This window comes from Pogoniulus pusillus, chromosome 14, assembly GCF_015220805.1.
Source record: "Pogoniulus pusillus isolate bPogPus1 chromosome 14, bPogPus1.pri, whole genome shotgun sequence".
Lineage (NCBI taxonomy): Eukaryota > Metazoa > Chordata > Aves > Piciformes > Lybiidae > Pogoniulus > Pogoniulus pusillus.
Window position 1 is genome coordinate 4249299 of NC_087277.1, and position 27455 is coordinate 4276753.

General features: G+C 49.0%; 1 long non-coding RNA gene across 1 annotated transcript; it reads left to right on the forward strand.

Moving 5' to 3' along the window:
* The first annotated feature begins 5819 nt into the window (after positions 1 to 5819).
* LOC135181024 (uncharacterized) lies at positions 5820 to 7992 on the forward strand. The gene is made up of 3 exons (XR_010304652.1): positions 5820 to 5917; positions 7605 to 7680; positions 7786 to 7992. It is a non-coding gene; the product is annotated as an uncharacterized LOC135181024 (long non-coding RNA).
* Positions 7993 to 27455: the final 19463 nt, after the last annotated feature.

Sequence of the window (27455 nt, forward strand, 5' to 3'; positions counted from 1 at the left end):
ACAAATCCAGGCTGGGCAATGAGTGGCTGGAGAGCAGACCTGAGCAGAGGGACTTGGGGGTGCTGCTGGACTGCCTGGGCTGCATCAGAAGTGTGGCCAGCAGGTCTAAGGAGGTGATTCCCTCCCTCTCTACTCTGCTCTGGTGATATCCCACCGGAGTACTGCATCCAGTTCTGGAGCCTCTATTACAAGAGGGATGTGGAGATGCTGGAGTGTGTCCAGAGCAGGGCCAGGAGGATGCTCAGAGGGCTGCAGCAGCTCTGCTGTGAGCACAGCCTGAAAGAGTTGGGGCTGTGCAGGCTGGAGAAGAGGAGGCTCCCAGGTGACCTTCTTGTGGCCTTCCAATATCTGAAGTGGGCTACAGAAAAGCTGGGGAGGGACTTTTTAGGCTGTCAGGGAGTGACAGGACTAGGGGGAATGGAGCAAAGCTGGAGGTGGGGAGAGTCAGCCTGGGAGTGAGGAGAAAGTTGTTGAGCCTGAGAGTGGTGAGAGGCTGGAATGGGTTGCCCAGGGAGGTGGTTGAGGCCCCATTTGTGGAGGTGTTTAAGGCCAGGCTGGATGAGGCTGTGGGCAGCCTGCTCTAGGGTAGGGTGTCCCTGGGCACGGCAGGGGAGTTGGAACTGGCTGCTCCTTGTGGTCCCTTCCAGCCCTGACTGATTCTATGATTCTATTCAAGTCTCTTGGGCATAGCTCCTCATGAGTGGCAAACACCCAGGGCAAGGACATGGCCCAGATCACTCTCTTCACCCTGCAGTGTGATAACTAATCTCAGCTCTGCATGGGGCCTTCACCTGTCCTCCAAAAGCCAGTGCCAGCAAGACGTTTGGAAATCAGTCTGTGGCCATTCCCTCCATTCAAAGTATGGTTGCTGCTTCTTCTGCTGGCTCAAGTTCGTGTTCAAAAGAAAGAGCTGAGCTTTGCTTTCCCACATCCAGACAGAAGGAGTGATTCCTCTGGATGGTCAGATGAGACAATGAAAGAAGCATGAAGAGGCTGGCAGGGAGGCTGCAGGCATGGCCTGTCTTGGTCTGCAGGTCCTGTTCACCCTGGCATATGCAAGGAGCCTCACAGCCACCCTTCAGCAAATGTTTAGCCCAGTGAAAACTGAGGGACTTGGGAAATGTCTGTGTTTCCTGGAACACAACTGAGTTTCACTTTTGGTCTTAGGTATTTAGGCTGGGATTGAATCAGAATTTCTCCTCTGTCTTGGCTTTTCCATGCCATAGGAACTTCGGTTACACCCAGGGAGGTGGTGGAGTCACCATCCCTGGAGGTGTTCAAGACAAGCCTGGATGGGGCACTTAGTGCCATGGTTTGGTTGACTGGATAGGGCTGGGGGATAGGTTGGACTGGATGATCTTGGAGATCTCTTCCAACCTGGTTGATTCTCTGATGCTATGAAATGTGCATGTGACATTAAGCCTGCAGTAAAGAGATGCTCCATGTGAAGGTTGCCCTTCCTGGGCACCCATTGCAAAGGGTGAGGTGCAAGGGCCTGTACATGCTACAAAACAATGTCCTTTTCACACTGGGGTCTCTCTTACAAAACGTGATAGGAGTTTCCATTACACAGATTAAACCATTAGTAGATTAAGCTAATGCATTAAGTGGGAGCAGCTAATTGTGTGAGAGGACCAGGGAAAAGGTTGCAGCCAAGGGCTGAGCAATTTGTCTTATCACTCTTCATATATTTAGTTAGCTGTGAGTGCCTTCGCTGCCTGTTTGAAGCTACTTGAGGGCAAACCTTGAGGAGCAGCTCCACAGATGAGGTATGAGCAAGGGGATGTGATTTACAGCCAGAGAGCAGCCTTCCTTTTCTTGGGGGCAGGGAGGGAGGGTGCCTTGGAGACTTTTGTCTCTGCATAATGAAGGGAGAAGTTACCAAAGTGGCATGCAGAAGAGACCAGCATCGTGAGAAATGGATCATGGTTAGCTGTGTGAGCTTCAGATAAGTTGAAGATGATGAGGCAAGAGGGTAAGGTCAGAGCCTCTTTGAGGCAGATCATCACAAGCAGCTGTGAGTGTGGTGCTGGGGGCAGTGAGGGCAGACACTGCACTTGGAGAGGTTTGCATGGAAATCGGGAAGAAGCTCCAGACAGTGGCTACAAACAGGGCTGCAGTGCCCCTGGGGAGGAAAGGGTGATGAGGTAATATGTGCAGAACCAAGTGAAGCCAAAGAACTGCTCTGTAAATCCAGAGAGATTAGCTCTCACTTGGAGGGCACAGAAGCAAGAGAAAATGCTTTAAAAAAAACCTGTATTTTATCTGTTTTAAAGGAAGGCCTCAGCACTCCATTAACATCCAACAACATGAGCCAATGGCATCCTGGCCTGCATCAGGAGCAGTGTGGCCAGCAGGACGAGGAAGGTTATTCTGTCCCTGTACTCAGCCCTGCTCAGGCCACACTTTGAGTGCTGTGTCCAGTTCTGGGCTCCTCAATTCAAGAGAGATGTTGAGGTGCTGGAACGTGTCCAGAGAAGGGTGACAAAGCTGGTGAGGGGCCTGGAGCACAGCCCTGTGAGGAGAGGCTGAGGGAGCTGGGGATGTGCAGCCTGCAGAAGAGGAGGCTCAGGGCAGAGCTCATTGCTGTCTACAACTCTCTGAAGGGAGGCTGTAGCCAGGTGGGGTTGGTCTCTTCTGCCAGGCAAGCAGCACCAGAACAAGGGGACACAGTCTCAGGTTGTGCCAGGGGAGGTCTAGGCTGGATGTTAGGAGGAAGTTGTTGTCAGAGAGAGTGATTGCCATTGGAATGGGCTGCCCAGGGAGGTGGTGGAGTCACCATCCCTGGAGGTGTTCATGAAAACATTGCATGAGGCACTTAGTGCCATGGTCTGGTTGATTGGATAGGGCTGGGTGCTAGGTTGGACTGGATGATCTTGGAAGTCTGTTCCAACCTGATTGATTCTATGATTCACATGATCCTATGATCTCCCCCAAGAGCTGCTTTTTCATCCTCATGATCCAGCTTCCTGCTTTAGGCTGATTTAAGCCTGGTGAAGCTTTGCCCTTTCTGGTTCCACTCAGTTTTCACAGAGCGATCCTGCTGCAGTGACTTCTGCTGTGCTTTCCCTTGCAGGGTAGAAGCTCCATGCAGATTAAAAGGCTTCCTGCTGAAGACCTAATCCTGACATAGCTCAGTGTTACCTGAATGAAATGCTTTTTTTCTCCCTATATCATCAATATTGTATCAATTACATATTGGCAAGGCTGACTGGGAGGTGATCATCAGGCCATCCACATCTTTTCTTTTAAATTAGGTCCTTGCCTATAAAGCAAGAGTGAATGTCTCTTATTATCACAGTATCACCAAGGTTGGAAGAGACCTCATAGAGCATCAAGTCCAACCCTTTACCACAAAGCTCAAGGCCAGACCATGGCACCAAGTGCCACGTCCAATCCTGCCTTGAACAGCCCCAGGGACGGCGACTCCACCACCTCCCCGGGCAGCCCATTCCAGTGTCCAATGACTCTCTCAGGGAAGAACTTTCTCCTCACCTCCAGCCTAAATTTCCCCTGGTGCAGTCTGAGGCTGTGTCCTCTCGTTCTGGTGCTGGCCACCTGAGAGAAGAGAGCAACCTCCTCCTGGCCACAACCACCCCTCAGGTAGTTGTAGACAGCAATAAGGTCACCCCTGAGCCTCCTCTTCTCCAGGCTAAGCAATCCCAGCTCCCTCAGCCTCTCCTCGTAGGGCTGTGCTCAAGGCCTCTCCCCAGCCTCGTCGCCCTTCTCTGGACACGCTCAAGCATCTCAATGTCCCTCCTAAACTGGGGGGCCCAGAACTGAACACAGCACTCAAGGTGAGGTCTAACCAGTGCAGAGTACAGGGGCAGAATTACCCATAGAAGTACTCAGATTACTCTATGTAGTCACATCAATCAACTATTATTTCAAGTTGTCAAGACTTTTCTCCAGAGAACTAGGAAAAATGTTTTAAAATCCATATTAATATTTGGTTTTCATTTTGGGGAGTGAGCCTGTAAAGAGCAGAATTTATAATGGATATAATGGTGCAGGTTTAAGAAAGCATTCCAAGTGGATTTTATGATCAGGTGCTTCTTTATAGCCTTTATACTCACTGAGGGTAACAGATTCAATCTGAAGGGGGATGTGAAGGTCACTGCAATGTTGAACCACTCTGGAATGAAGGATTGACATAAAGGTTCAGCTGTGAAATGGTACCTAAAACTTACTTACATTCCTTTAGGCAGCACAGTTTACTAAGGGCTGTGGATGTCTATTCAAGGCTGGAGCCTAGGGATGGGTTATGAAAGGTATTTATGACTTTTCCTGGACATTTTGCACCCCTATTTTGCAAACCTTTGAGGTAATCATAAGTATCTGACCTAAGGGAAACAGAGTAGTGCCCAATCTTGGAGGTATGAAGTTTCCTTGCACTGCAGGTAGTGAGTGGTTCATTGAAGATTACCTGACAGCTTTCTTGGGACTGCTTCCTCAGCTGCTAAAAATCAGTGTAGTTCCACATGCTTCCAAGGGCCTGTATGTTCTTCTTCCTCCTCTGACATGCAAACAGCCTTTTGCACCAATGAACAGAAATTTTAGGTTCATAATTAGTAGGAGAAGATTGTGTAACATTCATGTCTCCAGCCTCAGTTGCTTATTATTGCTTATATGATATCATTTATCATATCAGAAAGAGAACTGGAGCACTTTGTATGGGCTAAGGGTAGATCTGGATGAGGAGGGCAGCTGGTTTCAGCACAGCAGGAGGAAGATCATATTTAGCAATTTGTATGATGTCCTCCTAGAGCTAAATCTGTACACCTGGAGAGGAGAACTACTGCAGCGTTAGATGGATGCAGTGAGACCTGGACAGACTGAGAGCTGGGCAGAGGAACAAAATGGGATTCAACAAGGACAAGTGCAGAGTCCTGTGCCTGGGGAGGTACAATAAACTGCACCAGTATAGGCTGGGAGGTGATCTGCTGGAGAGCAGCCCTGTGGAGAGGGACCTGGGAGTGCTGGTAAAGAACATCCATGGCACAGCAATGTGCCCTTGTGGCCAAGAGGGCCAATGGGATCCTGGGGTGCATTAAGAAGAGTGTGTCCAGCAGATCAAGGGAGGTTCTCCTCTGTCTGTGCTCTGTCCTGGTGAGACCTCATCTTGACTACTGCATTCGGTTTTGGGCTCCCCAGTTTAAGAGGGACAGGGATCTGCTGGAGAGAGTCCAGTGGGGGGCTAGGAGAATGATTAGGGGACTGGAGCACTGCCTGATGAGGAGAGGCTGAGGGCCCTGGGGCTGTTTAGTCTGGAGAAGAGAAGACTGAGAGGGGATTTAATCAGTGTTTATCAATATCTGAGCGCTGGGGGTGAGGAGTGGGGGGACAGGCTCTGCTCATTTGCTCCCTGGGATAGGACAAGGAGCAAAGGGTGTAAGCTGCAGCAAAAGAGGTTCCACCTCAACACAAGAGGGAATTTCTTTACTGTAAGGTTCCCAGAGCACTGGCACAGGCTCCCCATAGAGGTTGTGGAGTCTCCTTCTCTGGAGACTTTCAAGGCCTGTCTGGATGTGTTCCTGTGTGCCCTGAGCTAGACTGTATGGTTCTGCTCTGGCAGAGAGGTGGGACTCGATGATCTCTTTAGGTCCCTTCCAGCCCCTGACATCCTGTGATCCTGGAGAGTGAAATGGGAGGTGCCTGACTAAATGCAGGAGGTGTTACTAATGCCTGAGGTGTGGAATGAGCCAAAGCCCAAAGGTTACCTGCAACAGGATTCACATCCTATACAGGAATGGTTCCCTTCTTTAAACCCCTCACTCCTCAAGCATCTGCTTGTACTGTTTGTGTTTTCTTCAGGTTTCCATACTGCAGACATCACTGCTACCTTTGCATGCAGGCTGAGAGCAGACAAGCATTCAGTGGATAAGGAACTGCTGCAAGAACATTGGGGCTGTAGAGGGTAAGCAGCAGAATTGCTCATGGTCTACTCAGGCTCTGCTGTGAGGGAAAGCTGGACAAAGATAACTTATAAAGATAGCTTTTGCTGCATTTGATACCCATGAAACTTAACTGGTGAGAAACATACTTACATGTCAACTCACCAAATGTTTGAAACCTGGAACAAATAATCCTGCATGCTACATGCAGCAATTAATAGCCTTTTAATAGTCTTCAGAGCTGATTTGCAGGGAATAAAGTTGTACTGCTAACATTCCTGTAAAACCATTAGTCCTAAATGCATGTAACTGATGGCAGCACTAATGTTTGTAGAATGAACTGAGGATGATTTATAAGTTTGATGATAAAATAGTTCAGTAAGAGGCTTTGATCTAATAGCTGTGCAAACAGTCTGCACGCCTTAGGGATTACCCTTGCAGATAGTCGTCCTGCTTTCAACTTTTACCAGCTTCAGGCACACCCAAAAAAAATGGGAAGGAAAAAGCAAATCACAGCTAGATGCAGACTGATGGAAGCAGACACTGAGCAGTTACACCTCAGCCTCTTTTCAGGTATGAGCAGCCTGTAGTACTCTGATTCTTCAGGTGATTTTCAGTGACACTTCACTGGTTGCTATTAGCTGAGATTAAAAAAACAACAACTAAAGAAACCCAAACCACCAACACCTGACCTGGTTTATTAAATAATAGCGCTGGTCAAAGATTTCCCTTACCCTGCCTTTACAAGCCCTGTGAGGAGAGGCTGAGGGAGCTGGGGGTGTGCAGCCTGCAGAAGAGGAGGCTCAGGGCAAAGCTCATTGCTGTCTACAGCTACATGAAGAGAGGCTGTAGCCAGGTGGGGTTGGGCTCTTCTGCCAGGCACCCAGCAACAGAAGAAGGGGACACAGTCTCAAGTTGTGCCAGGGGTGGTCTAGGCTGGATGTGAGGAGGAAGAGAGAGTGATTGGCATTGGAATGGGCTGCCCAGGGAGGTGGTGGAGTCACCATCCCTGGAGGTGTTTAAGAGGAGGCTGGATGAGGCACTTAGTGCCATGGTCTGGTTGACTGGATGGGGCTGGGTGCTAGGTTGGACTGGATGATCCTGGAGGTCTTTTCCAACCTGGTTGATTCTGTGACCTTTCTCCTACAAAAGATGTACTTATCTCTACAATGCTATCCATGGGAAATCCTCAAGTGTTTTGGCACATCAGATCCACTCAAATAACTCTACTTATCACTCAGTCTTTCCACAGTTTTGAAACAGTTAATTTTGCTCACCAACTAAATATGTTCAAGTAACTTCTAGGCACACTTAATAGACTCAAAATACTGCATTCATAAAATGAGTGAGAATCATAGAATCAACCAGGTTGGAAGAGACTTTGAGCTGCCAGCTTTGCCAGGAGCAAACTTTTGCCAGGTAACAGTCTTCCCATACAAGGTTTAGTATTTACAGTGCCTGGGCATGCCTCTGTTTTCTAGAATCATGGGATGGTTTAGGTTGGAAAGGACCTCAGAGATCATCTAGTTCCAATGGGCAGGACTTGGGCAGGGCTGGGACTTGACAGTGCACCATGTCTTATGAGCTGATTGTCTTAGTCCTTCTAGCTGAAAGTGTTGTCTCCTGCACAAATAACTCAGCAGTTTTTCAGTATGTTGACTGCCTCAAGTCTCTCCTCAGTTACTATCCACTCTTTTATTCTTCCTCCAGGCAATGTGTAAGCAGTTTAGAGGGGAAAAGGCTGAGATGATGCCCTCCAGCTCTGCGTGCCTACTACTTTGAGCAGGTAGGACACCCACGTGGAAAGTGCACTCTCAGCCTGTGCTGAATCAGGCAGCAGGACAGGAACTTGGATCTCTCACAACCCACATGCACGTTTGTTGTGGTTTAGGCCCAGCTGGCAAGCAAGACCCACGTGGCCACACGCTCAGTCCTCCCCCACAGTGGGATGAGAGGAGAAAACGCAACAAGAAGCTTGCAGTGTCAAGACAAGCAGAGGGAGGAATCACTCACCAGTTACCACCATGGGCAAAACAGAGTTGACTCGGGGCGGGGGGGGAATCAGTTCACTTTGTTACCAGAGTAGGATAATGAGAAATAAAACCCAACTGTTAAAGCTCCTTCCCCCTCCAGCTCTCTGCCAGGAGCCAGCTCCAGCACAGACTTCTCAGGAGGCCTCCTTCAGGCACCCATCTGCTTCAGCACGAAGCCCTGCACAGGCTGCAGGTGAAGACCTGCTCTGCTGTTAAGCTCCATGGGCTGCAGGGGCACAGCCTGCCTCACCGTGGACTTCACTATGGGTTGCAGGGAAATCCCTGCTCCAGTGGCTGGAGCACCTCCTTGCCCTCCTTCTTCAGAGAAGGAAGAAGGAGAACTTGGTCTCTGCATTTTTTTTCTCACATCCCACTCCTCTCTCCACTGCAGGTTGTCCAGAAATAGTTTCTTTCCCCTTTTATCACAGGGACACTACCACCACTGCCAACTGCCTTGACCTTGGTGTGAATTGGGTCCTACCCGGAGATGAAGATCCTTCTGTTAGCTTCCCACAGGAACCACTCCTGCAGCCTCTCTCCTGCTACCAGCCCCCAGCCACACCAACTCACTGCAGTGTTATTAAATGCTGGGCTGGAGAGCTGAAGAGCAGGAGAGGCTTGCAGCATTGCACTCTTCTGCACCTGCATGCTCAGCCTTTGAAATCAAGAGCTGATTTGGAGAAGAGGAGGCTCAGGGGTGATCTTATTACTGTCTACAACTACCTGAAGGGGCACTGTAGTCAGGCGGGGGGTGGCCTCTTCTTCCAGGCAACCAGCAACAGAACAAGGGGACACAGTCTCAAGTTGTGCCAGGGTAGGTATAGGCTGGATATTAGGAAGAAGTTCTTCACAGAGAGAGTGATTGGCATTGGAATGGGCTGCCCAGGGAGGTGGTGGAGGCACCGTCCCTGGGGGTCTTCAAGAAAAGCCTGGATGAGGCACTTAGTGCCATGGTCTGGTTGATTAGATAGGGCTGGGTGCTAGGTTGGACTGGATGAGCTTGGAGGTCTCTTCCAACCTGGTTGATTCTATGATTCTATGAAAAGTTAAAGTCAACAGCTCCCTTCACCTTCTTCTTTTCCCCCTCCTCTGGCAAATTGCCTTAACTTGCTTATCCTATATATACATAATTTAAATGTCAGTTACTCAGCCCCAAGAAAGCAGTGTTGTTGTGCAGCAGTGGACCATGTGGCAGGTACAACTGTGTGTGTTCCCTCCCCAGAAACACAAAAGATGCACCAAGGCTTGCTAGGCTGAGAAAGATCAGCTCAACACCCCCAGATATTAGGTGGCACCTCCAGAAGTGCTGTAGTTGCTTGGAGAGCTCCACCCTCTGACTAATTAAGAAATCGAGCACAGCCAAACTCAACAAGGGTATATAAAGGAAGGCCTCTCTCTCTCTCCCTCTCTCCATGCAGAAGCTGTTGCATCTTCCCTTTGCATAGGACCTTATCTAAGGAGTCCTTCCCCCCTTCCTTGGTGAGTGCATACCTGTGTATATGGGTTTAAACTGGCAGAGGGGAGATTTAGACTAGATGTTAGGAGGAAGCTCTTCACAGTGAGGGTGATGAGACACTGGCACAGGTTGCCCAGGGAGGTTGAGGCTGCTCCCTCCCTGGAGGTGTTTAAGGCCAGGTTGGATGAGGCTTTGAGCAACCTGCTCTAGTGGGAGGTGTCCCTGCATACAGTGGGGGGTTGGAGCTAGATGATCCTTGATGCCCCTTCCAACCTGGACCATTTTATGATTCTATGATATCCTGGGTAGCCATGGGGAGATGTTCCTTTTTGAGTGAGCATATGCATGTTTTGGCTGATCTCTCCCTAGACATTTTAAACTAGGTGTGCAGCAGCATATTCCCAGCTGACATCTGAAACTGTGATTTTATTGTGTGGAAGGAGAACGGACTCAATAAATCCACAGTTTTCAGGTGACTGTGGCTGGCTGTTTTGTGGGTGCCTCCATGAAGAACAAAAATATTGGTTCTCCTTACATGTGGAAAATCTTTAGATTAGTAGCTTTGCTGACAAGTTAATGTCAGGCCTTTATTTATCCACTGGATTGAATCACTACTTGAAACAAGTGATTGAAGCCCTGGAGGCTCACGAGTGACCTCCTTGCTGTTTACAACTACCTGTAGGGAGGTTGTAGCTGGTGAGGGGCCTGGAGCACAGCCCTATGAGGAGAGGCTGAGGGAGCTGGGGGTGTGCAGCCTGCAGAAGAGAAGGTTCAGGGCAGACCTCTTTGCTGTCTGCAGCTACCTGAAGAGAGGCTGTAGCCAGGTAGGGTTGGGCTCTTCTGCCAGGCAAGCAGCAACAGAAGAAGGGGACACAGTCTCAAGCTGTGGCAGGGGAGGTCTAAGCTGGATGTTTGGAGGAGGTTCCTGCCAGAGAGAGATATTGGCATTGGAATGGGCTGCCCAGGGAGGTGGTGGAGTCCCTATCCCTGGAGTTGTTCAAGCAAAGCCTGGCTGAGGCAGTTAGTGCCATGATCTGGTTGATTGGACAGGGCTGGGTGCTAGGTTGGCCTGGACTGGTTGATGCTATGAATTACTTCATTTGAATAACACAACTTTAAAAGTAGGTAACATGACCTACTGTAGGTGGCCCTGCTCTGGCTGGGGGGGTGGACTAGGTGATCTTTCGAGGTCCCTTCCAGCCCTTGTGATTCTGTGTTACCAATCCTCAGAACTGATGTGGGTAGCAGGCACACATCCCACTGCAGGCTGCATTTACTTCTGTCTGTTTTCTTCTGCTGTGAACGAGAAGTATTTCTAACAAGGCTCCACGTCTGTTTCCCTGGACGGTGAAACTGCCATTCTCTGTGCAAAAAAATCCACCAAAATTACCTCTTGAAAAAACTCTGTTTGGGTTTCTCATCGCTCTCTAAGTGATGGTACCGGGAAGAATACTTCGTGGTCGAGGTGACTTCAGCCGGGGGAGGGCAGAGCAAAGCCTAGGGGCCGCTCCCAAGCTGGGTGTCTGCTCCACAGTCATGAATAGCATCTCTGCGCAGGGCTGGCTTCCCCACCCGTACAGGTGTGCTGCGGGGCAGGGCTGCCTCGCTGTCGATCAGCAGAGCAGAGGCTGTCGAGGCTGCGCAGGCTGCCTCGCTGTCGATCAGCAGAGCAGAGGCTGTCGAGGCTGCGCAGGCTGCCTCGCTGTTGGATCAGCAGGGCAGAGGCTGTCGAGGCTGCGCAGGCTGCCTCGCTGTCGATCAGCAGAGCAGAGGCTATGGAGGCTGCGCAGGCTGCCTCGCTGTTGGATCAGCAGGGCAGAGGCTGTCGAGGCTGCGCAGGCTGCCTCGCTGTCGATCAGCAGAGCAGAGGCTGTCGAGGCTGCGCAGGCTGCCTCGCTGTCGATCAGCAGAGCGGAGGCTATGGAGGCTGCGCAGGCTGCCCCGCTGATGGATCAGCAGAGCAGAGGCTGTCGAGGCTGCGCAGGCTGCCTCGCTGTCGATCAGCAGAGCAGAGGCTGTCGAGGCTGCGCAGGCTGCCTCGCTGTTGGATCAGCAGGGCAGAGGCTGTCGAGGCTGCGCAGGCTGCCTCGCTGTCGATCAGCAGAGCAGAGGCTATGGAGGCTGCGGAGGCTGCCTCGCTGTTGGATCAGCAGGGCAGAGGCTGTCGAGGCTGCGCAGGCTGCCTCGCTGTCGATCAGCAGAGCAGAGGCTGTCGAGGCTGCGCAGGCTGCCTCGCTGTTGGATTAGCAGAGCAGAGGCTGTCGAGGCTGCGCAGGCTGCCTCGCTGTTGGATCAGCAGGGCAGAGGCTGTCGAGGCTGCGCAGGCTGCCTCGCTGTCGATCAGCAGAGCAGAGGCTATGGAGGCTGCGCAGGCTGCCTCGCTGTCGGATCAGCAGAGCAGAGGCTATGGAGGCTGCGCAGGCTGCCTCGCTGTCGATCAGCAGAGCAGAGGCTGTCGAGGCTGCGCAGGCTGCCTCGCTGTCGATCAGCAGAGCAGAGGCTATGGAGGCTGTGCAGGCTGCCCCGCTGATGGATCAGCAGAGCAGAGGCTATGGAGGCTGCGCAGGCTGCCTTGCTGTCGGATCAGCAGAGCAGAGGCTAGCAAGGCTGCGCAGGCTGCCTTGCTGTCGATCAGCAGAGCAGAGGCTATGGAGGCTGTGCAGGCTGCCCCGCTGATGGATCAGCAGAGCAGAGGCTGTCGAGGCTGCGCAGGCTGCCTCGCTGTCGATCAGCAGAGCGGAGGCTATGGAGGCTGCGCAGGCTGCCCCGCTGATGGATCAGCAGAGCAGAGGCTGTTGAGGCTGCGCAGGCTGCCTCGCTGTCGATCAGCAGAGCAGAGGCTAGCAAGGCTGCGCAGGCTGCCTCGCTGTTGGATCAGCAGAGCCGAGGCTAGCAAGGCTGCGCAGGCTGCCTGCCGGCTCCGTGCCAGCTGCGGCAGGACAAAGCAGCGCTGGAGCTGGCACCGGCAGCCCCAGCCGGAGCTATCTGATCTGAGGTCTGCTGAAATGAATTCGCCCTGGCAGGAAACAAAAGTTTCGAACGCATCTGACGGCGCAAAAGAAGTGTGTGTTGGTTGACCGCTTGGACTCGTGTGCCCTCGGTAGTCTGGGTCGCATGGGAGGACGCCGGGAGCTGGGTTTGATGTGGAGGTGCAGAGCTGTGCTGTGGAGCACAAGGCAGGGACGCAGAAACATCCAGCTTGGGAAAGCTCCTCAGGATCACCAAGTCCAACCTGGAATCTTAAACCATAGCCCCAAGCACTGCATCCAAACGACCCTTAAACACATCCAGGCTGGGCGACTCCACCGCCTCCCTGGGCAGCTCAGGGGTCAGTGTCTGGGGCAGACACACAAGCCCAGGCTTAGATCCTGAGACTCTGCCTACTGGGAGGCATGCAAGTCCCTTCCAGCTTTTCCTACTCCCTTTCCTGCTGCGAGGGACAAACTTTGAGTAGTATAACAGGTTCTTTAGGTTGGGAAGAGATTTGAGCCTCAAGTTGCACAGAATGCAGTGGTCCAGAAATACCATAACATACAAATGCATGGTTAAAAACCTGAAGCTAAACAGAGCGTAAAAAGCTACCTCTGATAAGACAAACACAACTAGTTTTAACTTCATCTCCTAGACCTTGCCACCTCCTCTGTACTCTTAGTGTCAGGAGAAAGCACTCTGTGTAATGCCTCCTCCCCATGAAGCAGTTTGATTTTGTCTTTGTAGCCGTGGGGAAGGTTCTTTAAGTTGGGAAGAGGTTTGAGTCCAGAGTTGTACAGAATGCAGTGGTCCAGAGATACCATAAAATACAAATGCATGGTTAAAAACCTGAAGCCAAATGGAGAGCAAGAAGCTACCTCTGATAAAAAAACTGCAACTAGTTTTAACTTCATCTCCAAGACCTTTCCATCTCCAAGACCTTTCCATCTCCTCTGTACTCTTAGAGGAAAGCACTCTGTGTAATGCCTCCCCACCATGAAGCAGTTTAATTTTCTATTTGTAGCAGTGGGAAGGTTCTTTAGGTTGGGAAGAGATTTGAGTCCAGAGTTGTACAGAATGCAGTGGTCCAGAGATACCATAAAATACAAATGCATGGTTAAAAACCTGAAGCCAAATGGAGAGCAAGAAGCTACCTCTGATAAGACAAACACAACTAGTTTTAACTTCATCTCCCAGACCTTGCTACCGTCTCTGTGTTCTTAGTGTCAGGGAAAAGCACTCTGTGTAATGCCTCCTCCCCATGAAGCAGTTTGATTTTGTCTTTGTAGCCGTGGGGAAGGTTCTTTAAGTTGGGAAGAGGTTTGAGTCCAGAGTTGTACAGAATGCAGTGGTCCAGAGATACCATAAAATACAAATGCATGGTTAAAAACCTGAAGCCAAATGGAGAGCAAGAAGCTACCTCTGATAAAAAAACTGCAATTAGTTTTAACTTCATCTCCAAGAACTTTCCATCTCCAAGACCTTTCCATCTCCTCTGTACTCTCAGGGGAAAGCACACTGTGTAATGCCTCCTCCCCACGAAGCAGTTTGATTTTCCTCTTCGTTAGCAGTGGGGCAGGGCCACTGCTCCCAGGATTCACTCTTGCTTAAATCTGAGCGGTAAAACTCAACGTTTTCTGCTGGAACCATTCTATATACAACCTGTCCATTAGTCACCTAATACTTTTTTTATCACTTCATAGCTCATTTTCTTCCTTTGACCTTTGAGGATTCCCAAGGAATTCTAAACCCCATTAGTATCTATGAACACTCACTGTAAATCCATAAATGATTGCTTAATGGTCATTGCTAATCAGAATTAAGCAATCTTGGCAGACCAAAAGCTTTTGTGTGTTTTGGGGTGGGTTTTTCTTCTGCAGCATGCACTTCCCCCCCCTGTATTTATTTGTAATACTTATTTTAAGTATCAGACAATAAAATAAATGCCTATTTCTGAGAAAAAGGCAATAAAATGCTGCATGCATCAAGTGCTGAAGTCATGAATGCATTTGGTGGGAGACTGCACTTTTACAAGTGATGGACTGTTTATGAGCATCACAGGGAGCTTACATAACTTCAAGAGCAAGGGACACAGCATCTCAAAGCAACAGATAATAGTATTTAGAGAATGGGATAGAAGAACTTCAAAAAGATTTGATTTCAGCTTCGGGATGTTGACCTGCAGCTTATCTAATCTGGATGGCTCGGGGCTGTTGGTAGGCTTACAAGAGTTCACAGAGTCCCTGGAAGCTCTGCTTCCAGGTAGGCTAGAAACAAAGGGAGACTCTGCATGCTTGCACTATGGTGGCACTTCTGCTTTTAGTGCCTGCTTCAGCCTTGATGTACAGTAGAGGTGAGAGTAAATCGAAAGTAGTGGAGCAGGCACAGCTCTATCAGATGTTCCCTGTGCTAGACACATGTCTGCAAACGTAAAGGCAAAGGCAGCTCTGCCTGCCTCGGTGAGTTTGCCATCCAGAGAGGAAACAAAGGAAGGCTGCACTGCAGAGTGGGTAGGTGCTGACAAATGCTCTGTGAGTTCCCTCTTTGCAGCAGAGTGTGAAGTGTATCTATCGTTTTTGATTACTTCTGAAACAATCAGTTCAAGCAGAAGGTATGAGTGATGCAGAGCCCTGAAATGGTGAACTCTTCTTGATGATTTCAACAGACACTTCATTATCCCATCACTGGGTGACAGCAAAGTTACGTGTGTGAAGCGCCTGTGCTGAAACACCAGAGCGGAGCTGTTTCACTGCAGCCTGTTTCTAATATGAGAATCTGTGCCTGTTTGACCTGCCCACGTGGAGTAGTGAAAGGAAACTCATCTGGGAAAGTTACTGCTGGGCTCCAAATTATTGGTTGCTCCCCTAGCATCAAGTGAACAAGGGAGGCTCTTAGGTGCATTATGGAGTTGTGACTTTCCAGGTCTGATGACTGCAGAGGTGTGAATGCCAAAATGCAAGGACACTATTTTAAACATTCACCTTTAATTATTGTAAAAATCTGAGGTCTTAAAGACAAATCATAGAATCAGTCGGGGTTGGAAGGGACCACACAGTCCTGTGCAACCCCTGAATCATGGAGTCATAGAATCAGTCGGGGTTGGAAGGGACCACAAGGTCCTGTGCAACCCCTGAATCATGGAGTCCTAGAATCATAGAATCAGTCAGGGTTGGAAGGGACCACAAGGTCCTGTGCAACCCCTGAATCATGGAGTCCTAGAATCATAGAATCAGTCGGGGTTGGAAGGGACCACAAGAGCCTGTGCAACCCCTGAATCATGGAGTCATAGAATCAGTCAGGGTTGGAAGGGACCACAAGAGCCTGTGCAACCCCTGAATCATGGAGTCATAGAATCAGTCAGGGTTGGAAGGGACCATAAGGATCATCTTGTTCCAAGCCCCCATGCCATGCCCAGGGACAACCTACCTTAGATCAGGCTGCCCACAGCCTCATCCAGCCTGGCTTTAAACATCTCCAGCCATGGGGACTCAACCACCTCCCTGGGAAACCCATTCCAACGTTTCACCACTCTCATGCTCAACAACTTCCTCCTCACCTTCAGTCTGACTCTCCCTACCTCCAGCTTTGCTCTGTTCCCCCAGTCCTGTCACTCCCTGATAGCCTCAAAAGTCCCTCCCCAGATTTTTTGTTGCCCCCTTCAGATCCTGGAAGGCCACAAGAAGGTCACCTGGGAGCCTCCTCTTCTCCAGCCTGCACAGCCCCAACTCTTTCAGTCTGTGCTCACAGCAGAGCTGCTGCAGCCCTCTGAGCATCCTCCTGGCCCTTCTCTGGACACGCTCCAGCATCTCCACATCCCTCTTGTAATGGGGGCTCCGGGGAGGTGGTTGAAGCCCCATGCCTGGAGGTGTTTAAGGCCAGGCTGGATGAAGCTCTGGGCAGCCTGATCTAGGGTAGGGTGTCCCTGCACATGGCAGGAGAGCTGGAACTAGATAATCCTTGTGGTCCCTTCCAATCCTGACTATGCTAATTTGAATGCACATTTAATTTACCATTTTAAAACACACATGCTGTTAGATAAGCACTTACATGTAGAATCATAGGATCAACCAGGTTGGAAGAGACCTTCAAGATTATCTGGTCCAACCTGTCAACCCATCCCTATCCAATCAACTAGACCATGGCACTAAGTGCCTCATCCAGTCTTTTCTTGAACACCTCTAGGGACATATACTTTAGCTGGACAGCTTTCACCATTTGCCAGCTTTGTTCTGTTTTAATTCTTTGTTGGATTGATGGAAAAAAAAAAGCAACTCTTTTGCTTTCCATTTTCTTTCTCATAGATTTCCTTTCCTGGCTATCATGTAGTGCCATGCTGTTGGGTGTGACCTGGGGATCAGGTCACAGCCAGATCACAGAGCTGGCTGTGACCTGAAGTCAGTGATGTCCCTTGGAATGCAATAATGCAACACACAGTTAAAAAAAACCCTCTCTTCTTTTAAGGTCATGGCCTTCAAGGTGCAAACCAGCTCAGGAAATACAGCACCTTGAAGGCTTAGGCCCTTTGCAAGGAGCAGCAGGGGAAAATATTTTATTAGTACTTCAGCTGACTGATTTTGTTTCAAGAGACCATAGCAGAAACAAACAGAATAATTGAGGAAATTACAATAATAAACCCTTTTCTGAAATGGTATTTAACTACTGACAGCTGATGAAATGGGTCCAGGAACATGCATGAAATGAGAAAGGAAGGAAAAAAAGCAAAACATGTTCTTGTTCATGAGCATTGAGCAACTTGGCCCGGACCAGTCTCCCTTTGGCTTTGTCACAGCAGGAAATTTTTGGGTAAATGATAAATTCTTTCCCAAAATATACAATGCACCAGTTTAAAAAACAATCAATCATTCATTAGAAATTGAGGAGGAGTTTGTGGAGGTGGCTGTCTTGTTTTCACGTAGCTCGTCAGAGAGGCGAGCAGGGCTCCTGCCTGCAGAGCCCACTCAGTACCTACAGGCTGGTCTCTGCTCCTGGGGCTGGGAAGAGCACAGAAACAGGCAGGTTGGAAAAGCTCCTCAGGATCACCAAGGCCAACCTAGAACCCTACTCTACAAGATTCACCTCAAACCATATTCCCAAGCACCACATCCAAACCACCCTTAAACACATCCAGGCTGGGTGACTCCACCACCTCCATGGGCAGCTCATTTCAGTCCCCGACCACTCTCTCCTTCTAGTCCAATCTAAACCTCCCCAGCCTCAGATTGAGGCCATTCCCCCTTTTTCTGTCTCCAACTACCTGTGAGAAGAGCCCAGCACCAGCCTCTGCATAATGTCCCTTCAGGTAGTTGTAGACAGCAGTGAGGTCTCCCCTCACCCTCCTGGTTAGTTTCACACTAACCATCCCCAGCTCCCTCAGTCGCTGAGATGATTCATTGCTTTTTACAGCGACCTGAAAGGAGGTTGTGGAGAGGCTGGTGCTGGGCTCTTATCACAGGTAGTTGGAAGGAATGGCCTCAAGCTGAGGCTGGGGAGGTTTAGACTGGACACTAGGAAAAAGTTTTTCATGGAGAGAGTGGTCAGGGACTGGAGTGAGCTGCCCAGGGAGGTGGTGGAGTCACCCAGCCTGGATGTGTTTAAGGGTGGTTTGGGTGTGGTGTTTAGGAATATGGTTTCAGGTGACTCTTGCAGAGTAGGAATATTGGTTGGACTTGGTGGTCCTGAGGGGCTTTTCCAACCTGAAGGTTTGTGTGTCTGTGTAGGAGAAGTGAGGTGTGCCGGAACAGCAAAGCCTTTTGTTGGTTGGTGCCACCAGATCGGTGGCAGGGAACCCCTCTCACCTTGCCTCTGTGCCATGTGGCCTGGCTGCAAACACTCTGTTCCCCAGCTCCTGTTGATGTAACTCCATTTCATGTCTCAGGCAGCAAAGAGTTTGCAGCAAATGGGATTTGGGTACAACCTTGCAGAGGAACCGCAGATATGCACATGGAAAATTTCAGTGAGGTCTATGCAATCACTTCCAGGCACAAAGTTTTGCAGGCTCAGGGCTTTTAGGGAAGAGCAGGAAGGAGGCAACTGATGTTCTTAAGAGGTGTAGAAGGGGACTAGAGAGGTAGAAACAACGAGATGTAGAAGCAACTAGAGAGTTGCTCCTGGCATCCTCAGGGGTTCTGGAAGATGATGTGCATTATGTGTTCCCAAGTGCAAAGGCAGCTGCTGCAGAATTGATCTCCATCTTTCCCACCCACTCTGCTTTTTAAGACACTTGTTTTTCCTCTGTGTTGTTTTGCACATCTGATAACTCTGCTAAATTAAAACTGAATGCTTTGATCTTCATCTACAGCAACTCTGTTCTGAATCTATCGACGAGGGTGGAGCCAGAGAATAAAAAGCTCCAATTGGAATGGTGAGATGGCAAAAGTGAAGATGGAATCAAAGACTAAGAAAAATAGGACCAATAATTTAAAAGCTTCCTATTAAATAAAAGGAAATCATGTTTGAAGCATAGCCCCACAAAGATCAAACAGAATTCTTATGTCAATAGTACTGAAAAAGGAGATCTCTTTTATTTCTCCCCCACCCCCCTTTTTTTTCCCCCCTTCTTCTTCTTTTCTTTCTGTTTTCTGATATTAAGCTTTTGGAATCCCAGTCTAGAAAGTTTTGGAATGACTTTGGATTTTCACCAACCTAATGAGATCAGAATCTTGCCTTGTTTAAATGAATGATTTAAAACCATACTCCCCAGTGGCTCAGCCTCCACTAGATGCTGCTGCTGAAAGGCTGCTCCCTTTGTTTGTTTGCCAAGACCATGACTGTGTGCATGTGCTTTGTTTTTCAAGTCTCACTCTTAGTGGACATGAGTCTGCCTGTCCTGTCAGGTCCTCAGCCAATACTGAGCTTGAAGTTGCTCTTCTGTTTCAGATCTGATGAAGCCAGATAAATCTCATGGCTCGAGAAGGGTGTTTTTTTCTGCTCGTGGATGTTATCTTGCCCCAGCGCTATGGAGAGGTTTGTATCATTTCTCACACAGTCATGGAAGGAGATTGCTCTTGGTTGTTCCTCTCTGCTTGATGTAAATGTCCTTTGAATCTCTTCTTTTAGCTTTTGGGTTCGTGGGTCCAGAGCTGCCTTCTCAAAGTGCTTTCCCGTGCCAAGAGGCTGGAGCCAGGCTCTGCTGAGTGATGTCTGAGGCAGTGGGTGGAAGTTAAGGCACAGGAAGTATCATGTAAACATGAGGAGGATTTTTTTCCCTGTGAGGGTGATAGAACACTGGAACAGGCTGCACAGGGGGGTTGTGGAGTCTCCCTCTCTGGAGATATTCAGGACCTGTGTGATGGCTTGGGTGTTCCCTGCCCCCCTGCCCCCTTTAGAAAATCACCCAGACTAGACTCAGTCGATCTGGGAATTGGTCGAAGGTTTATATTTACAGCTTAGCACAATGTGTACTGTGTCCAGTTCTGGGCCTCTCAATTCAAGAGAGATGCTGAGGTGTTGGAATGTGTCCAGAGAAGGGTGACAAAGCTGGTGAGGGGCCTGGAACACAAACCCTATGAGGAGAGGCTGAGGGAGCTGGGAGTGTGCAGCCTGCAGAAGAGAAGGCTCAGGGCAGAGCTCATTGCTGTCTGCAACTACCTGAAGCGAGGCTGTAGCCAGGTGGGGTTGGGCTCTTCTGCCAGGCAAACAGCAACAGAAGAAGGGGACACAGTCTTAAGTTGTGCCAGGGGAGGTCTAGGCTGGATGTTAGGAGGAAGTTGTTGTCAGAGAGAGTGATTGGCATTGGAAAGGGCTGCCCAGGGAGGTGGTGGAGTCACCGTCCCTGGAGGTGTTCTATAAAAGTCTGGATGAGGCACTTAGTGCCATGGTCTAGTTGATTGGACAGGGCTGGGTGATAGTTTGGACTGGATGATCTTGGAGGTCTCTTCCAGCCTGGTTGATTCTATGATTCTATGATATACAAGCAGGTATTTACAATATATACAGAAATATACAAGTTAAAAGTAATACAGAATCACAGCAGCCCCCCCAGAAACCTGAGTCCCCAGGAGGGGCTCTCAACCACCCTTCCACCTTCCTCTCACCCTTCTACCTTATCCAAGACTTTGCCTTGTGCTCAAGGTAGTTCAGAGGGTCAGCCAGGGGGTTAGGAAGCAGATGGATTAGTTACACAGATGACAGGTTAGGTTAGAGAGAGAAGTTCAGCCCAAAGCCCAGAGAGAGACTCAGAGAGCGACTCCCTTATCTATGTTTGTGTTCTTGTTCTTATCCATCTCAGCAAGCCTGTGAGTTCAGCAGCCATCACCACTGATTCCTTTTCACAGCCTGTAATCTAATTCTTCTCATCAAATATTCTAGCTGGGCTCAAACTAGCACAACCTGTCTATATGCCTTTCTCTGTGATCTGCTGTTGGTGATCCTGCTCTGCAGGGGGTTTGGGCTGGATGAGCTTTTGAGGTCCCTCCCAGCCCCTGACATTCTGTGAAGATGCTTCACTATCTGCAGCTTTTGACCCTTGCATTTGGAGATAAAGCAGTCAGGCATGGAACTGCTCACAAAGTTTTCCCAGATAACTTGAACATGTTTGCAGTAGTGTGCAGGGATCGTAGTCACAGAATTAAACTGTTTGGAAGAGATCATTTGGTCCAACCTATCACCTAACCCTCCTAATTCACTGAACCGTGGCACTAAGTGCCTCATCCAGCCTCCTCTTAAACACCTCCAGGCGTTGTGACTCCACCTGTGTGCCTAGAAGTGACTTGAATACATTTACTTGGTGAGCAAAATTAACTGTTTCAAAACTGTGGAAAGACTGAGTGATAAGCAGAGTCATTTGAGTGGATCTGATGTGCCAAAACACCTGGGGATTTCCCATGGATACTATTGTAGGTGTAAGCACTTCTTTTGCAGGAGAAAGGTCACAGAATTAACCAGGTTGGAAAAGATCTCTAGGATCATACAGTCCAACCTATTACCTAACCTTTCTAATTCACTGAACCATGGCACTAAGTGCCTCATCCAGCCTTCTCTGGATGGCCATCCCTCCAGGGATGGTGACTCCACCACCTCCCTGGGCAGCCCATTCCAATGCCAGTCACTGTTTCAGTGAAGAAATTAGAATCATAGAATCAACCAGGTTGGAAGAGAGCTCCAAGGCAGTCCAACCTAGCACCCAGCCCTAGCCAGTCAACCAGACCACAGCACTAAGTGCCTCATCCAGGCTTTGCTTCAACACCTCCAGGGACGGTGACTCCACCACCTCCCTGGGCAGCCCATTCCAATGCCAATCACTCTCTCTGTGAGGAACTTCCTCCTAACATCCTAACTTCTTCCTAACATCCAACTTGTGAACATCCAGTGCAGAATGCTGCAGAAGGGATGCAGTTCTGTGAGCCCAATCTCACGGAGCTACAGAAGACTGCTCCTCCTTGGAACATTTGGTGCAATTCTGCAGTGTCTAAGAGAAGTTGTCTTCCAAGCTGCTGAATCTGCAGCTTAAAAGCTTTGTTCTTAGGCTTTCTAACAGAAATTGAGTCAGAATTTCTTTCCTCTGCTGCTCAAAACCCTTTGGATTTTCTTCAGCATGTACTCACGGCAAGTTTACTTTTCTAGGCTTAACATGAGTGTTGTCAGATATCTTACATCTTTTTCCTTGCCTGTCCTTCCCCAACTCCTAGACAACAATCACAGCCTCATAAAAAGCCATATTATTATTGAATTAATTTTGATTAAGCACATTCTTTTTATCTTTGCTGTTTTCCTCGCTGACCTCTGTGTCCTAGATAGACCTATTGTCTCTTACAGCTTGGACTGATCTTTTCTGAACATCTGAATATCTTCATCCTCACATTCCTACCCTGATCCAATGTGAGCCTTTCCCACAGGCTGTGGCTCTTCAGCTGCTCCAGAAGGGTCTCTCTGCAAGTCCTGCTGTGTGCCTGCTCCAGTGCAGCCTACCCACAGGGCCATGACCTCCTTCAGGCATCTACCCCCTCTGGCATGTGGCCTTTCATGGTCTGGAAGTTGAGATCTGCTCCACCATTAATATCCATGGGCTGCAGGGGCACAGCCTGCCTCACCATGGCCTTCCCCATGGGCTGCAGGGGCACAGTCTGCCTCACCATGGTCTTCACCATGGGCTGCAGGGAAATCTCTTCCCCAGTGCCTGAAGCACCTCCTCTTCCTTCTTATTTGCCTTTGTCCACAGAGTTGTCTCTCTCCTTATGCTGGAGCAGGGGAAGAGTATAAGGAGTCCTGCCCCTGAGGAGTAAGAAGCAGCAAAGACAAGGTGTGGTGAACTGACTGCAACCTCCATTTGCTGTCCTCTTGTGCCACTTGCAGGGAGGAAGCAGAGAAAATCAGGAATAAAGCCCAGGAAGAAGGGAAGAGTTGGGGGAAGATGTATTAAGGTTTGTTTTATTTCTCATTACTCTGATTTGATTTGCCACACATTAATTTCCCCAAGCTGAGTATGTTTTGTCCATGATGGAAATTGAAGAGTGGTTTCTCCCTGTCTTTAACTCAATTTGTGAGCCTTTCATTACACAGTCCCTGTGTGGGAAGCAGAAGACAGCATTGGAGACCTATCCTGCAGAGGCTGGGGAAGTTTGGAGTCACAGCTCGGAGCTGGAGCACAGATAGGACAGCACTGCAGGCTGGGAACAGAGTGGCTGCAGAGCAGCCAGGCAGAGAGGGAGCTGGGGGTGCTGGGAGAGAGGAGCTGAAGATGAGCCAGCAGTGTGCCCAGGTGGCCAAGAGAGCCAATGGCATCCTGGGCTGGCTCAGGAGCAGTGTGGCCAGCAGGACAAGGGAGGTTATTCTGACCCTGTACTCAGCACTGCTGAGACCACACCTTGAGTGCTGTGTCCAGTTCTGGGCTCCTCAATTCAAGAGAGATGTTGAGGTGCTGGAACATGTCCAGAGAAGGGCAATGAAGCTGGCGAAAGGCCTGGAGCACAGCCCTGTGAGGAGAGGCTGAGGGAGCTGGGGGTGTGCAGCCTGCAGAAGAGGAGGCTCAGGGCAGAGCTCATTGCTGTCTACAACTCCCTGAAGGGAGGCTGTAGCCAGGTGGGGTTGGTCTCTTCTGCCAGGCAATCAGCACCAGAACAAGGGGACACAGCCTCAAGTTGTGCCAGGGGAGGTCTAGGCTGGATGTTAGTAGGAAGTTGTTGTCAGAGAGAGTGATTGGCATTGGAATGGGCTGCCCAGGGAGGTGGTGGAAGCCTCATCCCTGGATGCTTTTAAGGCCAGGCTGGATGAGATTCTACACAGCCTGATCTAGTGTGAGGAACTAGATGGTCCTTGAGGTTCCTTCCAGCCCTGACAACTCTATGGTTCTATGACTTTTGCAAGTAGTGCTGCTGGTAGAAACTTGGTAGCAGATGGAGGTCTTTAACAGATCCAGTGCCAGGAAGCTGAAGTGAGCAGAGCCCAAGCAGAGAACGAAATCATACAAACAGTGAGGACTCTAATCCTAGAAAGAGTCTGCCTCAACTTCAAATAGATGATTTCTGGCCTGAAGAGTTTAACTGCACCACTTTTCCTTGTGGGACTGCTCACCCAAACCAAACCCAGGTGCCCTGCAGCAGGCCAGCAGCGTCTGGGCCATGTGGAGGATGTGCGTGCCGTGCGGCTGAAGGCTGCTCACGTCTCACCTTGCAGAGGACGTGCATCTGCTGCCTCCCTGGGCAAGAAATCAATACTCCCCCACTCTTCAGCAGACCAAAGGACTCTACTCATGTCTCTAACTCTATTAAATAAATCTCATTTTGCATATGCTTTTCATGGAATCATCAGGATTAGAAGAGACCAAAGGAGGTTATTCTTCTGTACTCAACACTGCTCAGGACACACCTTGAGTGCTGTGTCCAGTTCTGGGCATGTGTCCAGAGAAGGGCAACGAAGTTGGTGAGGGGCCTGGAACACAAACCCTATGAGGAGAGGCTGAGGGAGCTGGGGGTGTGCAGCCTGCAGAAGAGGAGGCTCAGGGCAGACCTCATTGCTGTCTACAACAACCTGATGGAAGGTCGTAACCAGGTGGGGTTGGTCTCTTCTCCCACACAACAGCAACAGAACAAGGGGACACAGTCTCAAGCTATGCCAGGGGAAGTCTAGGCTGGATGTTTTTAGGAAGTTGTTGGCAGAGAGAGTGATTGGCATTGGAATGGGCTGCCCAGGGAGGTGGTGGAGTCGCTGTCCCTGGAGGTGTTCAGGCAAAGCCTGGATGAGGCACTAAGTGCCATGGTCTGGTTGATTGTCTAGGGCTGGGTGCTAGGTTGGACTGGCTGATGTTGGAAGTCTCTTCCAACCTGGTTGATTCTATGATTCTATACTGTTACTAAAATCTTGTATGTTCCTCTACTGTTATTCAAATCCTGTATATATTCCTGTACTGTTATTCAAATCTTGTATATTCCTCTACTGTTACTAAAATCTTGTGCTGTGTTCACGTCTCCTTTTGAACACCTCAAGGGATGGTGACTGAATCACTTTCCTAGGCAGCCTGTTCCAGTGCTTGACCAGACAGAAGCAGAGCCACGTAACAGAAGGGGAACCTCCAGAACTGTTATAAGAAGAGGCAGCCAGTGGAGAAGGAGATGTTCTGGGCTCGTGATTCTAATGGCCTATCTGATTTGAGATGTCTCTGTGATTTGCAGAATGCAAGGTATGGATGAAAAGGATTTTTGTAGACAACTTGGGAAAGGATATGGCTAAAAGACATTTAGGGTGAAAAAGGAAGATACTGACATACTGCTGGGGTTTTAAATAGATTTAGAGACAGAAGCAACCATTGCTATGCTAGATGACATCTTTACATTCTTGTCCATGTAATTAATATTTATCACAGGACCACAGAGTGTTAGAGGTTGGAAGGGACCTCCAGAGGCCATCCAGTCCAGCCCCCCTGGTAGTTTGCACAGGAATGCAGCCTGTTCCAGAGCTCTGTCACCCTCACTGTAAAGAAGTTTCTCATCATGTTGAGGTGAAACCTTCTCTGTTCCAGTTTGTATCCATTGCTCCTTGTCTTATTGCTGCTGGCCACTGAAAAGAGCTTGGCCCCATCCACTTGACACCCACCCCTCAGATATTTATAGACATTGATCAGATCCTCTCTATCAGTCTTCTCAAGACTGTCTTTCAGTCTCTCTTCAGATGTTCAAGTCCCCAAATCATCCTCATGGCACTCTTCAGCAGATCTCTGTCTCTCTTGAACTGGGGAGCCCAAAACTGGACACAATACTCCAGGTGCAGTCTCACCAGGGCAGAGCAGAATCATCTTTAACAGAGTGGTCAGCAGCAGATCTGTTATAGACCAGACCATCTATGGGATAATATGGCCTTAGCTCCCATCAGTGAGTCACTTGTACTGTGATGCTGAGGTTTTTGCTTTTCCCTTTTGCTTTGCCATAGCTGCCAGCCTGATGTTTATTTGTGTGGCTGTTGAGAAGAGAAGGAGTTTACATTGCTGAGCCTAATTTGGATTTCTCTCCTAGTTTTATTTATTAGCTAAAGCATGTTATCTTGAACTGATTATTTTGTGCTGCTGTCTTCTAAAGTAACTTTGGATAGCCTATTACAGTAATATGTGCTTGTTTGGCTGCTGGTTTTATCTTCACTTCAGCATGGCCAAAGCCATTTTTGTTTGGGATTATTTTAAGAACATCCAATCTCAGAAAAGAAAAAAAAATGTTGCTAATGTTTAATTTGTGTTTCCTCTTCAGCTTGCTGGTGCCTCTTGGCAGTGAATTCCACTCTGTTATGCACTGTGGGGAGATGTCTCTTAACAGATTGGTTCTTGATGTTTGGTTTTGTTATAGGATGTGAAAAGGACCTAAAATATCTGTGCCCCTTTTTATTATTCTGATTCTCCTCTCTCCTGAAATGACTTTTCCTTTTAACAGCAGTTGTCATAGAGTCATAGAATCAAGCAGGTTGGAAGAGACCTCCAAGTTCATCCAGTCCAACCTAGCACCCAGCCCTATCCAGTCAACTAGACCATGGCACCGAGTGCCTCATCCAGGCTTTGCTTGGAGACCTCAAGGGACTGTGCCTCCACTCATGTCTGTGTTTCTTTGACTATATTTATGGTTCTGTTGTTTGATACAAGAATATGTGGGGGGGAGAGTGTTTATATTCCCCAGTAACTACTTAAATGTATTCAATCCAAGATAGTCATCTAGGATGCCTCAATAGGAAGTTCTTCACTGAGAGAGTCATTGGACACTGGAATGGGCTGCCTGGCGAGGTGGTGGAGTCGCCATCCCTGGGGCTGTTCAAGGCAGGATTGGACATGGCACTTGGTGCCATGGTCTAGCCTTGGGCTCTGTGGTAAAGGGTTGGACTTGATGATCTGTGAGGTCTCTTCCAATCTTGGTGATACTGTGATACTGTGATACTGTGAAGGCTGACATCCAGAGAGAATCTCACACTGACATCCAGGGAGAATCTCACTGCATTGTAAGGTGAGTGTTTGAAATAACTCAGGCAACTCCTATTCTCCAGATCTCTCTGGCTGGCTGGCTTTTAATTACAGAGGGAAGTGTAGTCACCATTATGAGGCTGCACACTCACGTTTCAGACAGCTAAAGTTAGGTGAGATCGATCCTACACACATCACCAAACCTGAACTGCTCTCCAGGATTTGTGTCTCACCCAATCTTTTCAGCATCACATTCCAGGTAATTCTCTTTTTAAAGAACAAACATGAAATTAACCTTCTTCTTTCTTTGACAACGACTGAATAGAGCCATGGAATGATTTAGATCAGACAGTGAGTCTGGCCATCATCTAGCACAACCTTCTACTCAAAGCACAACCACCTTAGGTCAGGTTGCTCAGAGTCTGCCTCATTTGGATTTTGACATCTTCAAGCATGGACACTCCTCAGCCCATTGCAGTGCTTGAGAACTCTCATTGTGATCCCCCCCCCATAACTGTTTTATATTTCCCTTTCTGCCATGCCCTTTGCATCTCATTCTGCCACTGGGCACCACTGAAGAATCTGGCTTGCTTTCTCCATATCCTTTCATTAGGTAGCTTTAACCACCAAGAAGGACTTCTCTTAGCCTTCCTAAGACTGAAAAATCCCAGTTCTCTCAGCCTTTTATTCTATGTCCCTCCTTGCTGTAGCCCCTTCCCAACCTTCAGCTGGAC